The 21,852-nt window shown below is 38.3% G+C and overlaps 1 protein-coding gene and 1 long non-coding RNA gene across 2 annotated transcripts in view; both read left to right on the top strand.

The window, feature by feature from the left end:
• LOC105499299 (phosphatidylinositol 3-kinase catalytic subunit type 3) overlaps nt 1–21,852 on the top strand; it is a 563,324-nt gene that overhangs the window by 459,089 nt on the left and 82,383 nt on the right. The window lies entirely within an intron of this gene.
• LOC139360029 (uncharacterized) lies at nt 1,560–17,037 on the top strand. Its single transcript, XR_011616913.1, has 3 exons — nt 1,560–12,439; nt 13,398–13,529; nt 16,234–17,037. It is a non-coding gene; the product is annotated as an uncharacterized lncRNA (long non-coding RNA).

Below are 21,852 nucleotides of genomic sequence, written 5' to 3'. Positions count from 1 at the left end.
CTCAAATGTAGTTTTGATTGCATTTCCCTGATGATTAGTAATGCTGGAAAAATTGCATTTTTGCTTCTGCTTATTTTCTTACCTTTCTTTCTTTCCTATGTTCTACCACTCCACCTTCTTCTTGATGAAGAAATAGTACTTACAAGGTCACATGGGAGGTGAACATAGTAGGATGTGAGGAAGTGAAGGTTCAGTAAGAGTTCTGTGGTATGGAAAGATAGGCACACATGTCTGCAGAGCTGCCTATTCTTCCTGCTCCAGAAGCAGCCCTGCTCAGTCTCCATACTTAGCAAGGTGCCCGGCAAAGATTCAGTGACATTCAAGTCTATCAAGCAGATTTCCTAATTTATGTATGTGGGATTTGCAAACTTCACCATAATATATTGTGAAAGTTTTGCATTCTTTCGACAAGATATATTGAATCTCAGGTCCTGGTCTCTGATTGATCCCAACACTGGGGTCATATATTAGAGTGTTACACAGTTCTCTGACAAGCCTTTATTATATATTGTAAAAGGCTAACATCCTGGGTGAAAATCCTCAAAGGTCATTCCTGAAAAAGGGCCTAGGCTTTTGAGTTGGGTGTGAAATGCGGAGCTGTTTCCACTCACAGTGTTGGCCGTACCAAATACATGCTCCTGGCTCCAGCTGCCTTTATCAAGGTGTGGGATGCCTGTTTGGAGAGAACTGCCTTAAACCAAGGTCATGACATTCATTCTCAACATGAGAGAAATTGATTTTTTAAATTTCTGTTTCATAGCTTTAGAGTACTTGTAGCCTAGGCTAGGCTACTCCAAGTAAATATCCTGGGAACAAAGAGGACCCCAAAGGAGCGTTGATGTGGCATGCCACCAACGGCTTCCCTTGGAAAAATCGGGAAGTCAGTAAAACTTAGAATTTTGCCTGTCGTTTTACTCAGATTTCTTCCTTTCTTGGGTCTCTATTGGATGACCAAATCTTAGAAATTTCCGCAAAGGATACTGGTAATAACACAAATTGTGACTACTAACAGAGATTTAATAAATGTCTGGAGGTTTAAAAGCCCCAAACCTCAAAGGAATAAAGCTGTAATGATTGAATGAAAGCCTATTTGTTTAAGGTTTGGGGAAGGAAACTAGGACACAGGCCCTGTAAATTAAATCGCTGACAGGCTTCCATCCAGCCTAGATGACCCAGTTCCTCACCTGGGGTAAAGAAAGCAAAACACCAATAGTAGATCAAGAATACCAGCTGCATGCAAGGACATTATATGCATTAAAAAATTATCTCAGGGTGGCTGTCACGGGCCCTTTCTCCGACTTGCTGACTCACCTTAGAAATATTACTTCCCCATTGGTTTGCCGAAGAAGTTAGGATAGATGATTTCATCTAGCCGCTTGAAGTGAATCTCTTTTCCTCTCTGTCTGCTGTGGCACACAGGAATCAGTGAGAGAATGAGGGTAATGGTAACTACAGAAGCACTGGTAAAATTTTCTTAGTGTATGCCAGTCTGTGTGAGAGAAAAAGATGTCTTACTCAAGGTTAGTTACAGGGAGACGTTGCTCCCAACACTCTAGGATTTATGACAGTCCCACTCACTATTCTGGAGAGCAGACTCTAACCTTCCTCATTGGATACAGTTTGTGGAATTGCTGCAAAGTGTTATTCTTTGCAACAGATGGCATTCCAGGCATGTGGCAAAATTACTCTATTTTATTTGGGCATCAATCAAATTTTAGAAGGGTGAAATGAAATGATTTGGAACAAATGAGGTATTTTTCCCCACTCCATCAGGTACAAACTTTTTAAAATAAAATTGTTTGCTGGGAAATACATTTTATTTAAAGTTACAGAATACTAAGAGAAAGCTTTTCAGATTGTGTATCCTCTGACTTGGAAAGGGAGAAGTGGCACAAAGCTAAGCAGCGATATTATCATTGTTTAGCCTGGGGAGAAACTTAAAGCCTAGGAGTAGAGCTACCAGTTTTAGAAGGTAAAGAAAACCAGCTTCTTCCTCTGCGTGATTTGAGAGGTGATAATAAGGTCCTACTAGACGAAGATAATTTGTGAATTATAGGAAGTTAAGACTTTAACGGTCCAATTGAGTTTTCACTGTGGGATGATGGTATGATACTAAACACATGAAGATGCCTTAGAAAACCACTAGAGACATGCTATCCATTCAATCCATTTCAGTTTTCATCATTGTAGTGATTATTGTTGCAATCACAATGTTTCCCTGTGAATGTTTCACCCTTTGCACTTTCCACAATAATTTACCATTGTTTATTTATGTGACTTTCTCCTTATTTGTCTGGAGCTCCGTGAAAGTAGGAGCTGAGCTTGAAGGCATTTCTTAGCATTCCATGCTTATCTAACCTTGAATATTAGAGATAAACAAAGCAAGTGTTATTTTGCACATTGAAATTTCCTTCTTTCTGCAGACATTTTTCTCTTTTCAAAGAAAAATAGCAGCCACAGCAGCACTAATAGTCAGGGTTCAAATAATAAATAAGTTTTATATTAAAACTATATGTGAATCAAAAGCCACTGCATATAGGTAAACATGACTCTTGCAGAATCTGAAGACTGATTTACTCAACACCACTGCAACTCTGTTGTAGTATGTTTCCTGTAGCCAAATGCTACAATTACCAGACTCCCATAAGCTCAAACTATTGCTGTGATCTGAGTCAGCCAAATACACCTGGATGAGACTTGGAAAGCAGACATAAACATCAGAACACAGAAATGTACAGTTTTGTAAAAGTATATTCATGGAAATACTTGTGTTTTGTTTATTTCCTTTTGTTCTGTGGCAGTTGTTCTGGAACTTCTGGTGTTTAACACCCTAGTTAACAGCCTAACGTTTTGGGTGTTAAGCAGTAGGTGACACTATCACTGGCATTTTCATTGGAATACCTCAGTGATGTATATGGGTATCTATCTCTGCTTAAGTTAAGCTAAGAATAGACTGTGTTGCCTGCAGCTAAGAACATTGTATGCCCACTGACCCATACAATAAGTGGGAACAGAAGTGGCAGGTAGGAGATCCAAAAAGGAATGAAAATCTGAAATGGGTTCTCTAATTTGGAAGGGGAAGGATTCAGTTACTGTTAGAGGGTGGGGTATTGGTATTATTCCATGCCACTCAATGCAAACTGTGATGTTTAAATTATCTCTTTGGGCCACCAGAAATGAAAGAATGGTTTTGATAGACTGAAAGAATTCTACAATAGAACATTACAAAGAGAACAATAATGATGGAAAAGACTAGCTACTTCTACTCATATTGAATAATTAAAGAGAAAAAAAAAATAACAGACTCAGGATCTTAGATTCCAGGCTAAGTTAGAAAACAAGAGAGTTTCTGTGACCTACCTAAAACGATGTCCTGTAGGTCCAGGGCTAATGTGTGCACCAGTAGTCACAGGACCTGATCATATAGGTTGCTGAATTTAAAATACTTAAATTTACAGTTTATCAGGTCTCCCAGGCAAATGTTAAGTCATTGATTGGTAAAGAATTAGATTCCACTGGATTAGAATTGGGATGCTTGGGGAAATTTCAATAACTCTGAATCCCCTGTAACTCCTAGGGCTGGCAGAAGCAGTCCCCATGTCCTGTCAGATAAGACTGATCCTGTGATGCTTGAAGACATTGTAATAACTTAAAAAAACAGGGTGCTAAGACTCCCCGTCTTGCTCTACTACTTCACCTGGCATCTGAACGTAGATCCCAGTATGCTCTTGAGGATCAATTAAACAAACCAAATCTGGATGTTGACTTATGCATTTCAATATTTTACATCAGCAGAAGACCTTGGATATGTGTGTAGGAATTGGTCCTAAGGGTGCTAGACCAAAGAGGGGAAATTACATTTTACATCAGGTTAAAAATGTCTATATTGGTACACTTATAATAAATTCTGGACTTAATGTGCTAGGTCAAACTAGCCCAAATAGCTGGAAGTAAATTCTATAATTTTCTTGTACTTCTTTTTTCTTATTAAAGATGGATCAAATGGTAGTAGTCTATATCAAATGAAGTGAAGATATCAGAAATGTTTTGGTTTAATATAAATCAAGAAATCCAAAGTCTTAAGAAAATATTGGATTTTAGGGTAGATTTATTACGTGTGACTTATTCATCCTTTCAAAACATCTAGTCCTTCCTGAAAAACAGCCTAGATGTTATTTCTTTTCATTCAGAATAGAAAAATACATTGGTGAGAGAAGCAAAAGAGGCCTTAAAAAGTACTTCAATGACTCTCCTCTTTAGGGTGCGATAAAGGTGAGAAATGTAACCATTTAAATGGCTTCCTGATCTTAATGATAAGGTTGGGTACTCAGAGTAACAATGACAAAGTAATACTTGTTAATGCCCAGAAGCAAGATGGGCATGCTATGTTACCATTGAAAACAGCAGGCATAACTGATAATCAGAATAATACGACTTACATGAAATTTTGGCAATGACTAATAATTGATCATGGGGTTCCTAGAGTTTAAATGGGTAGACATTTCATCAAAATTTGACTTGATTTGCATACCTAAAAGAGAATAACTCAGGGCTTGGTGAATAGAAGCTTGACTTGAATCAATGGTATAGACTCTTGTAGGCCCTCAACCAACTTATAATCCTGACCTAGCACCAGTTGAATGAAGGGAAAGTTGAACATGCTTAAGGAGGGACTCTGTCTCAGTCTGTTTTGTGTTGCTATAACAAAATATTGAAATCTGGGTAATTTTTAAGGAACACAAATTTGTTGTCACACAGTTCTGAAGGCTGGAGAGTCCAATATCAAGGTACCTGTGTCTGGTGTGGGTCTTCTTGCTGCATCATCTAAAGGCAGAAGTGAGAACATGAAAAAGAGCAAGGGGAGGTAGAGCTTGTTCTTTTATAATGGCACCAATCTCATCCATGAGGGTGGAGTCACAATGGCCTAATTACCTCTTAAAATTCCACTTTTTAATAGTATTACAATGGCAATCGTATTAGTCCACTCTCTCATTGCTATAGAGAAATACTTGAGACTGGGTAATTTATAAGGAAAAATGGTTTAATTGGCTTATGGTTCTTCAGGCTGTTTAGGAACATGGAACTGGCATCTACTTAGCTTCTGGGGAGGTCTCAGAAAACTTATAGTCAATGGTGGAAGGCAAGGAGGGAGCTGACATTTCAAATGGCCAGAGCAGGAGAAAGAGAGGGGGAGATGCTATACACTTTTACACAACTAGATCTTATGAGAACTCAAGACAATACAAAGTGGGAAATCTGCCCCATGATCCAGTCACTTCCCATCAGGCTCCACCTCTAATATTGAGGAATACAATTTGACATGAGACTTGGTGGGGACACAGATCCAAACCATATCATTCTGCTTCTGGCCCATCAAATCTCATGTTTTTCTCACATTACAAAATATAATCATGACTTCCCAATAATCCCCAAAAGTATTAACTCATTTCCAGCATTAACTCCAAAGTCCAAAGTTCAAAGTCTCATCTGAGACAAGGCTAGTCCATTCCACCTATGAGTCTGTAAAATCAAAAACAAGTTAGTTACTCCCAAGATACAACGGATGTATAGACATTGGGTAAATACTCCCATTCCAAAAGGGAGAAATTGACCAAAAGAAAGAGGCTATAAGCCCCACAGAAGTCTGAAACCCGGTAGAGCAGTCATTAAATCTTAAAGCTCCAAAATAATCTCCTTTGACTGCATGCCTCACATCCAGGATATACTGGTGTAAGGAGTAGGCTTCTAAGGTCTTGGGCAGTTCTGCCCTTGTGGCTTTGCAGGATTAAGCTCCAATGGCTGCTCTCAAGGGCTAGTGTTGAGTACCTATGGTTTTTCCAGGTGCAGGGTGCAAGCTTTCAGTGGACCTACCATTCTGGATTCTGGAGGATAGTAGTCCACTTCTCATAACTCTATTAGGCAATGCTGCAGTAGGGACTCTGTGTGGGGGCTCCAACCCCACATTTCCCTTCTGCACTGCCTTAGAGGAGGTTCTCCATGGGGCTCTGCCCCTGCATTAGGCTTCTCCCTGGGCATCCAGATTTTTCCATACATCTTCTGAAATGTAGGTAGAGGCTCCCAAGCCTCAACTCTTGCACTCTGTGCACCCTGGGGCTTAACATCACATGGAAGCTGCCAAGACTTATGGGTTGCACCCTCTGAAACAGTTGACTGAGCTGTACCTGGGCTCCGTTGATCCAAGGTTTGAGCTGGAGCAGCTGGGACATAGGGAGCAGTGTCCTGAGGCTGTACAGAGCAGTGAAGCCCTTGGCCTGGCTCACAAAACCATTCTGTCCTCCAAGGCTTTGGGGCCTGTGATGGGAGGGACTGCTGCTAAGGTTTCCAAAATGGCTTTGAGGCCTTCATCCCATTGTCTTGGCTATTTCCCCTTGGCTCCTTTTCACTTATGCAAATTTCTGCAGCCTACTTGAATTTCTACCACCCCTAACAAAAATGGACTTTTTTTTTTTTTTTTTTCCTACCACATGGCTAGCATGCAAACTTTCTAAAGTATTATGCTTTGTGTCTCTTTTAAATATAAGTTACAATTTCAGGTCACTTCTCTGCTCACACATATGAGCATAGGCTCATCACCTAAATCATCACTCTCAAGTTCAAAGTTCCACAGATCCCTAGATCAGGGACACAGTGCAGCCAGTCTCTGCTAAGGCATAGCAAAAGTGACCTTTATTCCAGTTCCCAGTAAGTTCCTCATTTCTATCTGAGACCTCCTCAGCCTGGACTTCATTGTCCATGTCATTATCATCATGTTGGTCACAACCATTCAACAAGTCTCCAGGAAGTTCCAAACTTTCCCTCATTTTTTAGTCTTTTTCTGAATCCTCCACACTCTTCCAACCTGTGACCATTACCTAGTTCCAAAGTTGCTTCCACAGTTTCAGTATCTTTCTAGCAATGTTCATTCCTTGGTACCAATTTTCTGTATTATTCTGTTCTTGCATTGCTATAAAGAAATACCTGAGACTGGGTAATTTAAAAAGAAAAGGGATTTAATTGACTCACAGTTCCACAGGCTGTACAGGAAACATGGCAGCATCTACTCAGCTTCTGGAGAGGCCTCAGGAAAGTTACAATCAAGGCAGAAGACAAAGAAGGAGTTGGCTTTTCACATGGCTGGAGGAGGAGGAAGAAAGAGAGAGGGGAGGTGCTATACATTTGTAAACAATCAGATTACATGAGTACTCAGGACAGTACCAAGGGGGAAATCCACCCCCATGATCCAATCACCTCTCAGCAGGCCCTCCCTCCAACACTGAGGATCACAATTCAACATGAGATTTGGTAGGAACACAGATCCAAACCATATTAGTAATTAAATTTTACTATGAGTTTTAGAGAGGGGAAGCAAATCACTACAGACCCTGTAATGACTTTTCAAGTATTAATTATACATTTTTCTCTTAGCTTTTCCCAAAGAGATTGCTGACAAATCTAAGGTTAACTTTGCCTTAATTGCCCCCTGGTCTTTGGAGAAGTTACTGGACGTTGACTCTATGACCATACTGTTCACAGGTAAATCACAACAGTACTGTGGTCCAGAGGTCATAGTTGAGACTTATGAGTGAATATCAGGTGGTTATGAGAATTTATGCTTGATATTATGTCCTAGTGGGCCCAGAGGATTCACAAACTCATCCTATGGCTACTGTGGTATAGATGGAAAAGATATATACTCAGCAATAAGCAGCAGTTCCATGTTAGCCTTGAACTTGTGGAGTGGAAGCTATTAAAAGACAAGTGGATGTAAATGACGAGTTAATGGGTGCAGCACACCAACATGGCACATGTATATATATGTAACAGACCTGCACATCATGCACATGTACCCTGGAACTTAAAGTAAAATAAAAAAATTTTAAAAATTAAAACAATTTTTAAAAATTTAAAAAATAAAACAATAAAAAAAGACAAGTGGAAGTCCTTGTAACAGAAAGAAATATTCCTAGAATAAATGCAGAGGTTGGTTCATAATCATAAACTCGAAAGATACAAAGATGGTTGTTTCTATTATATTCCACTTAACATTGTGATGACTGTGTAGTGAAAGAAGAGCCTTGGTAATGATAAAAGATTATTAATGTAAGTGTAATTAAATGATGAATCCAATTGTAATTTTCCAGATATATTATCTTTGTTATTAGCAGATAATCCCAGCTTTTGGCTCCTGTTCTTTAGCTATTTAGCTTGAGAGGGTTTTTAATGCCCCCTCCACCCCATCCTAATAAACAGAAAATGCCAGAAAAAGATTTTTTCTGACACCTGGAAGGAACACCAGTGTACCATAACCGTCTTTATCTGGGCTTAGTCAATGGCTACATGCCTTGATTTTGTCCTCAGGAACTTTCTCCGTCATATAATTTCTCAGGATAACATGTTGGTCTACAAAATTGATGGCATCATGTTGATAGAACCAGGGGAGCAGGAAGTAGGGTTGTCTTAAATAGTTCAATAGGAGTCATGTGTGCTTGGCACCCCAGTGAAGATATCTGGTGATACATACTTTAACGTTCGAGGCTACATCTTCCAAAGAGAAATACAAGTTGCAGCACATTTTATCTTCTCTCATTAGGATAGAGGCATGATGTCTAATGGTCCTATTTGAATTTTGGAGGCAACACATATCACATTAAAGTGTACTGTTTGAACTTATTTGCCCAAAATGCCTATAGCCTTGGGCAAGAGGAAGGTCTTATATATAAGCATCCGTCTTGTATATAAGCAATGCTGCTAGTTGGCTCTCATGACCCAGAGAATCCAATGGTGCTAAAAACATCTGAGGCAGATCAGTATGTTCTGTGGGCCCTTTGACAAGCTCTCTGGGGAATTATAGTTGAGGCTCCGGTTTTGGAGCAAAGTCAAACCCTCTTCTGAAACAATTTTCCTTTAAGAAATAGTTGTGAGCTTGCTAATGAATCATAATGTAGAAGAAATCATAGGACATGTTTACATTTAACCTAAGTTGCTTGTCTTTAACTAGGTGTAGTCTAATCTACTGTGTCATAAAGTCAGATGAAACCAAGAGCTTTTTATCAATAAATTTAACTATTAGTTAGAATATTATGCAAATTACATAGGATATTGCTGGCCAAAAGCCAGCTGCTAAAAGTGATGCCTCTCACCCCAATATGTCTGAGTGGTTGATGTGACTGGTACTCACTGGGATGGTGTCCTAAGACGTAGCTCTCTCTCTCCTTGGGCTTTGACTTCCATTCTCTGGAATGGGAAATACCGGATACTCAGTTTACCATAAGCCACATCCACGGGGGAAGGGTATGCCTAGATCTATTTGTTTTAGAGAATACGTTGTGATGTGTCTTTTTTTTTTTTTCTATTTATTTAGACACATGAGGAACTGAGAATAAGAAAGGTTAAATGAATTTCCCAAGGTGACAGTTTTAGGAAACAGTTCAGCTGATGCTAAAGTTCTCTCATTCTTTATGCAATGTGCTTTTCACTACAATTCTGTTTCACTTGGGCTTTAACTGTTATTACTTTAAGAACTCTCAGATGATGCCTTTACATAGTACTAAAAGATGTTACAAAAAATCCTTATTCTTTTCATTTCCCAGGGACTTCTCTTTTTTCCAATCCCAAAATTACCTTCCGCCCTCCATCCCAGTCTGTCACTGCTCCATCTTACTCTAAATGCATCAGTAGTTTGTTTTCTGATTAGGCTACTTTTATCTTTGGAATTTTGCAGTGTAATTTCATCATCATCATTCTTTCCCCTTGCTCTTGCCAACTTTAGGCGTACTGGTTTCTGTCCATTGTTTACTTTACATCATAAAAGTCCAGCAATTGGAAAGGAAGATTCAAAGAAAAATTAAGCAGACCAAACCTAAATGATTAGACTATAATCCTACAGAAAATAATGATCCTTATCCCAAGGCAATACTCTTTCAAATATGTGAAGACAATAGTTATTTTCCCCTTTGAGTCTTCTTTTCCCCAGGCCTTCCTGCCTTTGCAGGACTTACTGCCTTAGTCCTTCTAAAGCATTTTCACAAGCCCTAGTTTTGCTTTCTGTTTACTAATCTTGTGGATGTGCTCCCATTTTTTTTATATAGACAAGTTGACCAACTATGCCACTGCCAGTATGGAAGAAAAAGATGATATTTTCTCTTGCTCTGACCTCTATATTTCTATGAAGAACGTCCAGTTTTATTCTCACTTTTTTCCTCAGTAATGTCACACTTTGTATCTCTTTTTTTCAGCTGAAACTTTCAATGTGTTTTTACCTTGTATCTTCCTTTAGCATTCTTGAGTTGTTTCACATTCCTGCTACATAACTAATATTATCACCACCCATTGTCTTGCTTTATCCTATGGGATGTGCTCTTTATTACAACTACTGGTAAAATTTCCCTACTGTGACCTCTCTTCCAGTTCCAGAGTTACGTAAAGATACTTGCTTACAAGCCTGGATGTGGTCCAATCGGCTATCTACACTAATGTAATCCTGCTTCACATCAAAGGCACAATATCTGCAAATTTGCTTTACATCTATAGCTTGAAACTGACATATTCTTATTTTGGTTTTTTGGGAAGACATTTAGTTCTTCTTGGTCCTGTCTGAACACTGTCAAAGAGAATTCCCTCCTTCCCCTACCCCATGACTTTCAGAAAGTTATTGTGACATTTAGACAGCTATAATGTTGATAGTATGTTTCCTTTATTTCCTCCTCTGACTTAGGTAGAACTCTACAGAGCATTGGAGACTCCTGAATCAATGGTGCAGATATTCATTTTTCACTAACTTTGACAACTGTCTTGTACGTTTCCCTTCCCCATTTGGCCCAGAGCTAACCTGTGCCTCTCTTGCTGGAATATGGGGACCTGGACGTTTCACAGGCTGACAGGGTGAGACAAAAGCAAATGCAGCTGACCTGATGGGGATGTTGTCAGATGCAGTCAACCCCACTGGAGGTATATTCACTCAGAGAGGCTGGTCCTGAGTGCTCCTCCCATCTGCCTCCGGGTCCCATGGTTGTGCCCTGGCTGCCCCAGGCTGACAGTGGGGCTAGCCAAGCATAGCTGTTGTGAATATCTCAAGACGATTCAGACAAAAGCCCAGACATCATTTTGCAGAGGATATTATACATACAGACTTGGAAGCAGTTTTAGGAAAGGTGGATAAGGTCCAAGGCAATTTTTTTTAGCTCTATTTGAGGGTGTAGGGGGGTGAGTGGGAGTGAGGGTGGGGTTGCAAGTCCAGGGAAAAGATACCTGACTTGACTGACCATCTTGAGTGCAAATTATTAACTATAAAAATCATGAGTGGTTGGCAGCTACTGTTTTTGTTTGTTTGTTTTTTGAGTCAGAGTCTTGCTCTTTTGCCCAGGTTGGAATGCAATGGTGTGATCATAGCTGGCATCAGCCTTAAAACTCTGACTAATTTATTTATTTATTTATTTTTAGAGATGAGATCTCACTATGTTGATCAGTCTGGTCTCAAACTCCTGGTTTCAAGCTATTCTCCCACCTCAGCTTCCCTAGTAAATGGGAGTATAGGCGCAAGCCACTCTGCCTGGGTCTTTTTTTTTTTCAAGCCAGATTTTTCCCTCGGTAAAGAAGTTCCTCCCACTTTCCACCAAACCTGGACTTCGTGGTTGTCACTTTTATGCATTATGGAAGGGACAAATGTGAAGGGAGTGAGTATATTTTCATATATTTAAGAGAGTGTCTATCTTTTATTGCATTATGAATATGGCATTTGGTCAGGGAAGCTGAGTCCCCTAGACAGTCAAAAAAAAAATGACCTGTAGACACTGTTCCAGGTCCCAGGCCTTCTTCAGGCTGCCAAATATTAGCTTTCTTCAAGGCTTACTTCATATTCCACCTTATTTTGGAAGCATCTGCCTATTAACTCACCCAGCAGAAATTATTCTCCCTCTGAGCTCGCCAGAGCATGCACATTGTCTGTGATGTCACTTACTTGGTAGATTTTGAAAGAGGCAACTTGTTTTGCTCCTGTGTGCTTCCAGTCTTGAAGCTTCCCTGGCTACCTGTGTGGCCTTGGGGAAGTTAGTTAGCCTGCCTGAATCCATATGCTCTCATCTCACCCAGACAGATGATAACATTGCCCCACTGTCCTAATCCTTGGGTATTGCCATGATTCGTTGTTACTATGTTAGTGCCATTGCTTCATAAGCTGTGAGGAATTCCAAGAAAGTCAGTAATGATTATTATGACATCATATAATTTCTAAAGTGGAGGCATCTTTATTTTTCCCAACCATACTGACAACTACTTGAGATCAAGGATTAAACATTATGAATCTCTGCTTTCCTAACAGTGTAATGCTATGAACATAGTAGAAAGTTAATAAATATTTATTGGGGGCCAGACGGGAGTCATGATTCCCTTGAAAAATTACAAACTGTTGACATATCATCACCAACTTCTTTCCAGAAAAAGAGTAAGTAGATTAAATGATGATTTATTTTGCAACATTGTAACTTTAAAGTCGTTGTACTGTGGAATTTGTGAGTCACAGCTTCTTGTCTACAGTATCAACTCTAAGAAGAGACTATAAAATAATGACACCAGTTAGACAAATTTGCCAGAACTTTCCATATCTAAATGCTTCAAAATATTTACTTTAGGAGGTTTCTCAGTTATTTCAGAAGCCATTGCTCACCATAATCAAATCCTAGTACAATTCAAAATAAAAACAGACAAACAAAAAGCAATCATTGCTCTGCCCAGAACAATGTCTACCCATCCAAATTCTTCAGTCTTCCAATCAAGGCCCATCTCAAGCTGGCTTCAGCCAGCTTTTCCTCTCTTACTATTCACTAAGCAGATTTAGCATGGTGAAGGTAATGTTAGATTTGTAAGAAATGTAGGGGCAAAATCTAACTCTGTCTCTCATTTTTCTATGACCTTGGAAGAAGTGTCTCATCTATCCTGAGTCTTAATTCTTATATCTATGAATGAAGATACTGATGTTTTTCTGTCTCAGCATAAGGATTAAATAAGATGAAACACAACATATGTAAAAGTGTCAGTTTGGGAAATATAGTAGGGTCCTAACAGGTGCTAGTTCCCTTTTTTGGCATTCTTTAGACAAATTCCTGATTTTCTCCATACTCACTGATCTCAGCGTTGGGAATGTCCACCCAATGTCTCTCTTCCTACTTAACTTTTACAGACTAATTCAAGTTAGTTTTACTGGGCAAAACCTCTACTGTCCCCTCTGACCAGAAAGGTCTCTTTTTCTCTAAACTTCTTTAGTACTTGTAAAACTAATCATGTATTTGCCCTTTGCTGATCCATATTATTAAGTAAAAAAAAATTCATTTCCTCCACAAGATTGTAAGTTACCTAGAAGACATGGATTTCTCATATATATTTATATTTCCTTTATTCTGTAGGAAGGTGTCATGCCTATAGGGAGGCAGCTCATTGTAGGGGAAAGAACCAACGCTTTCACATGAGGCAGACCAATTTCCAACTACAAAGTGGACAAAGTACTTGAAAGATGTTATATTCATATACACAGTCAGGTAGATGAATGTTTGATTTCTCCTATTAAGTACATATGTGTCCATTAAGTATAGCTATACATTTTTCTTTACAAGTATAGATAAGATTGGGTATAGAAAGTTATGAGTAAATAAAAAAGTTCTGGTAAAAGTCAAAACTGAGCCAAGAACAGGAATTGCCAGGCAGCACCAGCAGCCCTTAAGAATAAGCAGGATGCTGTGTAAGATAATGGATCAGACAAAAATGCCAATAAAAGAATTGACTGAAAAATTATCTTTTGCATCTCTTGAGTAAATGTCATCCTTGGCTCCCTCCTGCTTCCACTCCTCATATTTAAATCCATTCTCAAAATATGTTCCCAATCTGTCTACTTTTCTCTGTTTCCACAGCTGCTACTCCACATGAAGCTACCACTCTCTATCATCAGGATTATTTTACAGTCTCTTACCTGTTCTCCCATTTCTGTCCATTTTTCCTTTCTTTACAGAAGAACCAGATGACTCTTTAAAAACATAAATCAAATCATGTCATTACCTGCAAAAATACCTAATGGCTTCCCTTTGAAATAGAATATTTTAATCCTGGCTTACATGTTTTTTAAAGCCAAACAGCTTTTTACCAGAAGATGGTATTACACATGGATGACTGGCAGATATTTCTCTGGTAGAATAAGATTTGATGCTGATGATTTGATATATGGCCAGGGGTCAGAGTTCAGTCAATACTGCAATTTGTATTTAAAAAGAAATGATATTCTAGGCATTCAATATGGAGGAAATTTTTGTTTCAACATGGGCCGTACCATACATATACTTTGTATTGATGCAGGAGTTTTTCTTGACATCTTCATCAGACTTGCAATGGGAGTGCCCTGCTTACTTGGGCTGCTGTGCTGCACCTCTTGCAGGAGGGAATGCATGAGCTAGTGAGTGTGGAATCTAGCTGGCCATTTTGGGCACTGGCAGGAACAGGCTCCATGGGCGGCCCCACGGTAGTGCCCAGCTGGGTGTGCCTGCCACCCCTGAAGCCCCAGAGGGTGTGTTACAGTGGTATCTTAGCTCCACCATCCATGGACAGCCGTGTGTTATCAGCTCAGTGGGTCCCTTACCTCATCGTGTAGGGCAGCTGCCCTTTGCCAGTGAGGGCAAAGGGCCAATGTGACAGACATTTTTCAGTACCTGGCTAGGTGGGTCCTGAGCTTTTGTCTGGTGTCTAAGAAGAATGAGGTCGAATGGATACTTGAAGGATGGTGGAGATGGAGAATTTTATTTAGTCATGCTTAGGGCTGTCAGTGGAGAGGGGAGCTGGAGAGGGGACAGGTCAGGCAGATAATCTTCCCTGAAGTCTGGCCATCTCCAGCCAGCCCTTCTCTGAAGTCATCTCTTCTCTGGAGTCCAGTCATCCCTCTGAAGTCAAGTTGCCTCTCTGCAGTCAAGCAGCTTCTCTCCCTCTACCAGCTGAGTCTGGGGTCTTTATAGGCACAGGATAGGGAGTGGGACAGGCCATAGGCAATTTTGGAAAAGCCAACACTCAATTGGAAAAAATCCATTATTCAGAAAGAACCAATGGGGAGAGAGCAGGCAAACAGGGATATAAGTTTTTACACTAGGCTGTGGGTTTCAGGCTTTTCAGCTCGGAGGTGGGGTTTTGCCAGGGACCTGCCCATATCTGCCTAGCATTTCTCTGCCTCCTGCCTCTATCAGTATGGAGACAGTGAACAAACCAGAATGATAAGTAGCCCTTGAACCTGGCTTTCCTCTCTCAAGTCCTTCCTACTCTGTTCCAATGAAATCCTCCATTGTGTCTATAAAAAGCAGCTGAGTTTTTGTTTACATGTCTAAAAGCCAAGAATGAATAAATACTGCAGTGTGGTGAAAACTGCAGGTCACTTTGTGGTATTTGTTTTATCTGAGTTTTACAAAGCTTCCTGATAATTTCACAGAAGACAAAAAATCCCGTGAAAGCTGAGACCTTTACATTTTCTGAACTTATAAAATGTCTTTATTTGGTTCTAAATGACTTCTAATAACATGCTCATGGCAGGAGTTGAGATTCTATGTACCCTCTACCCACCCCCTTCCCAAATGCACTGAAAGTTCTTCTTTGATAAAAATTTATAGTTCTTGGAATTTCAGCGACCTACCGTCCTACCAGATCACTTTCTTGGCTTTACTGTCATCTATATTTAAAAGCGGTTCCTCTTGTAGCCACAAACTGCAACTTGAAATGTCAACATAATATTTTATGAATGTTTATTATAATAAACAATGAAAGAAAAAATACAAGCACAGGGTTATACTCTAAGGATCACAGGATATAAATAAGCATCGTGGCTTACAGAAGGAGAGAAAAATGGAAGTGCCATGTTTGGATATAGAAAGAGAAGATTTCTTAATAAAAAGTGATTATAAGACAGAATCACCAACTATGTATTATTGAATGAATCCAACATACCCTAACTAACTGTGTATATCTTTTAAAGCAGTATAATTAACAAGTTAAGTTTTAAAATAATGTAGACCTGTCACTGTCACTGTTGGAAATAGTCAAATAATCTTTTTTTTTTTCTTTTACAACATACTTTTGCATAATTTGTTCTGTAAAGTAGACTAAATCATGTTAGAGAAAGTCATATCAATAAATATTTTGAACTCCTACCATGTTTTCTGTTCTTGAATAGGTAGTAAATAACAAAGGACTGAAAATACTTTCTTTGCTTTTCAGGAGCTTGCTACCTTCTAGAAGAGATAAGTCTATAAACAAGGCAGGAAAGCATCAAATGTTAGAATTCTCGGAATAGATTTCAAATGCTCTAGCATTTTCCATTTGTAGGGAGTCATATTTCAATAAAGCAGATGAAGGCCATTCAAGGTTTGGGCAAAATAATTAATGTAGAAAAGATGTTGTCTGTGGGGTGTATCAAGATGTCCACCTCTCTTTTCAAGGAATATTATATGACCTATATGGCTGTGAGCTCAAGCTCCACAAACGATCACACAAATCTTTTCCAATATTCTATCTGAAAGTATTCTTCCTACAATATACTGTATGGAAGATGCATGTAATGATTTGATAAATAAAATTACAGATGATTTTTATTCTCGGTGGCTTTTTAAAGCAAGTCAAACGAAAATTATTTTCAGTCTAACTGCAGCAATTTTATTTACTGTAACTAAATCTGATGGTAATCTGACATACAATGTGAAGGAAAACTTGAACTCGTTATATTATCTTTCTTTTATTTGTGTCATTCTTTCAAAAGAAGAAGGGATTTTTACTAGATTATATCAAAAGTCCTTCCCTAATTGAAATGTGTCTTTTAAAATCTTGTATGTTTGAGATATTCTCTAAATGTCTTAATGTTTTATCATTTAAAAAAATCTACTGATTATATATATGCATATATATGTGTATATATATATGCATATATGTGTGTATATATATGCATATATATGTATAGATGCATATATATATGTATATATATGTGTGTGTGTGTGTGTGTATATATATATGGTAAATGGGGTACCCATCGCCACAAGCAATTATGCTTTGTGTTACCAACAAACAATTATACTCTTTTAGTTATTTTAAGATGTACAATTAAATTGTTATTGACTATAGTCACCCTGTTGTGCTATCAAATACTGTCTTGTTCATTCTAATTATTTTTTCTGGTGTGTATATATATATATATTTGAGACAGAGTCTTGCTCTGTTGCCCAGGCTGGAGTGCAGTGGCGCGATCTCGGCTCACTGCAACCTCTGTCTCCCAGATTCAAGCTCTTCTCCTGCCTCAGTCTTTCAAGTAACTGGGACTACAGGCCTGTGCCACCATGCCTGGCTAAGTTTTTGTATTTTTAAGTAGAGAGGGGATTTCACCATGTTAGCCAGGATGGTCTCGATCTCCTGACCTCATGATCCACCTGCTTCAACCTCCCAAAGCATTGGGATTACAGGCGTGAGCCATGGCACCTGGCCGATATATTTTACAGTTATATATATTCTCATACTTCTGGGTGTCTTTTAGGTATTAAATTTTGAAAGATTCAGAAGACACCAAGTCTAGTAATAAACTAACCATCTAACTTTTGACATAATGCTAGGACATATGTCCAAATTCAAAACTCAAAAAGACTTTGTGGTTTATTTTAAAATAGAGTCTATGAATAAGATAGTATCTATCTATCTATCTATTATCTAACATCTATGTGTCTACATATATCTTATTACTCTTAATTGCCTATATAGGAAAATTGACATTATAAAAACCTGAAGTTTTTTTTTTTAAATTTTAACGTTTGTGGGTACATAGTACATGTATACATTTATGGGGTACATGAGATATTTTGATACAGGCATGCCATGCATAATAATCACATTAGGATAAATGGGGTACCCATCACCACAAGCAATTATGCTTTGTGTACAAACAACTCAATTACATTCTTTTAGTTATTTTAAGATGTACAATTAAATTGTTATTGACTATAGCCACCCTTTTGTGCTATCAAATACTAAGTCTTGTTCATTCTTTCCAATTTTTTTTTGTACCCATTAATCATCCCCACTTCCCCCAGCTGCCATGCCCCCACTACCCTTCCCAGCTTCTAGTAAACATCCTTCTACTCTCTATCTGCATAAGTTCAATTATTTTAAATTTTAGCTCCCACAAAGAAGTAAGAACATGAGAAGTTTGTTTTTTTTTGTGCCTGGCTTGTTTGACTTAAAATAATGATCTCCAGCTCCATCCATGTTGTTGCAAATGGCAGGATCTCATTCATTTTTATGAGTAAATAGTACTCCATTGTGTATATGTCCCATATTTTGTTTATCCATGTATCTGTTAATGGACGGTTAGGTTGCTTCCAAATCTTGGCTCTTGTGAATAGTGTTGCAATAAACATGAGAGTGCAGATATTGCTTTGATATACTGATTTTTTTTTTTCTTTTGGGTAGATCTAGCAGCGGGATTGCTAGATCATATGGTCTCTATTTTTACTTTTCTGAGGAGCTTCCAAACCATTCTCCATAGTGGATATACTAATTTACATTCTTACCAACAGTGTACAAGGGTTCCCTTTTCTCCATATCCTCACCAGCATTTGTTATTGCCTGACTGTTGGATAAAAGCCATTTTAACTGGAGTGAGATAATATTTCATTGTAGTTTTGATTTGCATTTATCTGATGATCAATGATGTTGAGCACATTTTCATATACCTGTTTGGCATTTGTATGTCTTCATTTGAGAAATGTCTGTTCAGATCTTTTGCCCATTTAAAAATCAGATTATTAGAGTTTTTCTTATACAGTTTTTGTTAGTTCCTTACCTATTCTAGTTATTAATCCTTTGTCAGATGGGTAGTTTGCAAATATTTTCTCTTAATTCTGTGGGTTGTCTCTTCACTTTGTTGATTGTTTCCTTTTCTGTGCAGAAGCTTTATAACTTTGTGTGATCTCATTTGTCTATTTTTGCTTTGGTTGTCTGTGCTTGTGGTGTATTACTCAAGAAATATTTGCCCAGTCCAATATCCTGGAGAGTTTCCTCAATGTTTTCTTTTAAGAGTTCCATAGTTTGAAATCTTAGATTTAAGTTTTTATTCCATTTTGATTTGATTTTTGTATATGGAGAAAACTAAGTGTCTAGTTTCATTCTTCTGCATGTGGAAACCCAGTTTTCCAGCATCATTTACCAAAGAGACTATCTTTTTCCCAATGTATATTCTTGGCACCTTTGTTGAAAATTAGTTCACTGCAGGTGTATAGATTTGTTTTTGGGTTCTCTATTCTGTCACATTGGTCTATGTGTCTAATTTTATGCCAGTACCAAGTTGTCTTTGTTGCTATAGCTCTGTAGCATAATTTGAAATTAGGTAGTGTGATTCTTTCAGTTTTGTTCTTTTTGCCCAGTATAGCTTTGGCTATTCTGGGTCTTTTGTGGTTTTGGAAGAATTTTAGGATATAAAAAATTTTGTGAAGAATGTCATTGGTATTTTTATAGGGATTGCATCAAGTCTGTAGATTGCTTTGAGTTGTATGACTTTTAACAATATTTATTCTCCCATTCCATGAACATGGAATATTTTTTCTTTTTTTGTGTGTTTCTTTCATTAGCATTTTACAGTTTTTATTGTAGAGATCTTTTACTTCTTTGGCTAAGTTAATTTCTAGGTATTTTATTTTATTTGTAGCTATTGTAAGTGAGATTACTTCCGTGATATTTATTTATTTATTTATTTATTATACTTTAAGTTCTAGGGTACATGTGCACAACGTGCAGGTTTGTTACATATGTATACATGTGCCATATTGGTGTGCTGTATCCGTTAATTCGTCATTTACATTAGGTATATTTCCTAATGCTATCCCTCCCCCCTCCCCACAATAGGCCCCAGTGTGTGATGTTCCCCTTCCTGTGTCCAAGTGATCTCATTGTTCAATTCCCACCTATGAGTGAGAACATGTGGTGTTTGGTTTTCTGTTCTTGCGATAGTTTGCTGAGAATGATGGTTTCCAGTTGCATCCATGTCCCTACAAAGAACATGAACGCATCTTTTTTTGTGGCTGCATAGTATTCCGTGGTGTATATGTGCCACATTTTCTTAATCCAGGCTGTCACTGATGGACATTTGGGTTGATTCCAAGTCTTTGCTATTGTGAATAGTGCTACAATAAACATATGTGTGCATGTGTCTTAATAGCAGCATGATTTATAATCCTTTGGGTATATCCCCAGTAATGGGATGGCTGGGTCAAATGGTATTTCTAGTTCTGGATCCTTGAGGAATCGCCACACAGTTTTCCACAATGGTTGAACTAGTTTACAGTCCTACCAACAGTGTAAAAGTGTTCCTATTTCTCCACAACCTCTCCAGCACCTGTTGTTTCCTGATTTTTTAATGATCACCATTCTAACTGGTGTGAGATGGTATCTCATTGTGGTTTTGATTTGCATTTCTCTGATGGCCAGTGATGATGAGCATTTTTTCATGTTGGTTGTATGAATGTCTTCTTTTGAGAAGTGTCTGTTCATATCCTTTGCCCACTTTTTGATGGGGTTGTTTGTTTTTTTTTTCTTGTAAATTTGATTGAGTTTTTTGTAGTTTCTGGATATTAGCCCTTTGTCAGATAAGTAGATTGCAAAAATTTTCTCCCATTCTGTAGGTTGCTTGTTCACTCTGATGGTAGTTTCTTTTGCTGTGCAGAAACTCTTTAGTTTAATTAGATCCTATTTGTCAATTTTGGCTTCTGTTGGCATTGCTTTTTGTGTTTTAGACATGAAGTCCTTGCCCACGCCTATGTCTTGAATGGTATTACCTAGGTTTTCTTCTAGGGTTTTTATGGTTTTTGGTCTAACGTTTAAGTCTCTAATCCATCTTGAATTAATTTTAGTATAGGAGTAAAGAAAGGATCCAGTTTCAGCTTTCTACTTATGGCTAGCCAATTTTCCCAGAACCATTTACTGAATAGGGAATCCTTTCCCCATTTCTTGTTTTTGTCAGGTTTGTCAAAGATCAGATGACTGTAGATGTGTGGTATTATTTCTGAGGGCTCTGTTCTGTTCCATTGGTCTATATCTCTGTTTTGGTACCAGTACCATGCTGTTTTGGTTACTGTAGCCTTGTAGTATAGTTTGAAGTCAGGTAGTGTGATGCCTCCAGCTTTGTTTTCTTGGACTTCCTCTTTTCCTAATTGAATAACCTTTATTTCTTTCTCTTGCCTGATTGCCCTAGCCAGAATTTCCAACACTATGTTGAATAGGAGTGGTGAGAGAGGGCATCCCTGTCTTGTGCCAGTTTTTAAAGGGAATGTTTCCAGTTTTTGCCCTTTCAGTATGATATTGGCTGTGGGTTTGTTACTTCCGTGATTTCTGTTTAAGATTCTTCACTGTTGGCGTGTAGAAATGCTATTGATCTTTGTATGCTGATTTCGTATCCTGCAACTTTACTGAGTTTATTAGTTCCAATTGTTTCATGGTGGAGTCTTGAGGTTTTTCGCAATGTAAGATTATATCTTCTGACTTTGGGAGGCTGAGATGGGCAAATTGCTTGAGCCCAGGAGTTTGAGACCAGTCTGGACAACACGGTGAAACCTCATTTCTACAAAAAAATACAAAAAATTAGTCAGATGTGGTGGCATGTACTTGTATTCTTCACTACCAAGGAGACTGAGGCAAAGGAATAGCTTGAGCCTGGGGGGCAGAGGTTGCAGTGAGTTGAGATTGTGCCCCTGCACTCCAGTCTGGGCAACAGAGCAAGACCCTGTCTCAAAAAAAAAAAAAAAAAAATTGAACAACAAGAAAAAAGATTACATCATCTCCAAACAAGGATAATTTGATTTCTTC

This window comes from Macaca nemestrina, chromosome 19 (assembly GCF_043159975.1).
Source record: "Macaca nemestrina isolate mMacNem1 chromosome 19, mMacNem.hap1, whole genome shotgun sequence".
Taxonomy (NCBI): Eukaryota; Metazoa; Chordata; class Mammalia; order Primates; family Cercopithecidae; genus Macaca; species Macaca nemestrina.
Note: the sequence above shows the minus strand (reverse complement) of the source record. Positions and strands in the feature narration are given on the sequence as shown.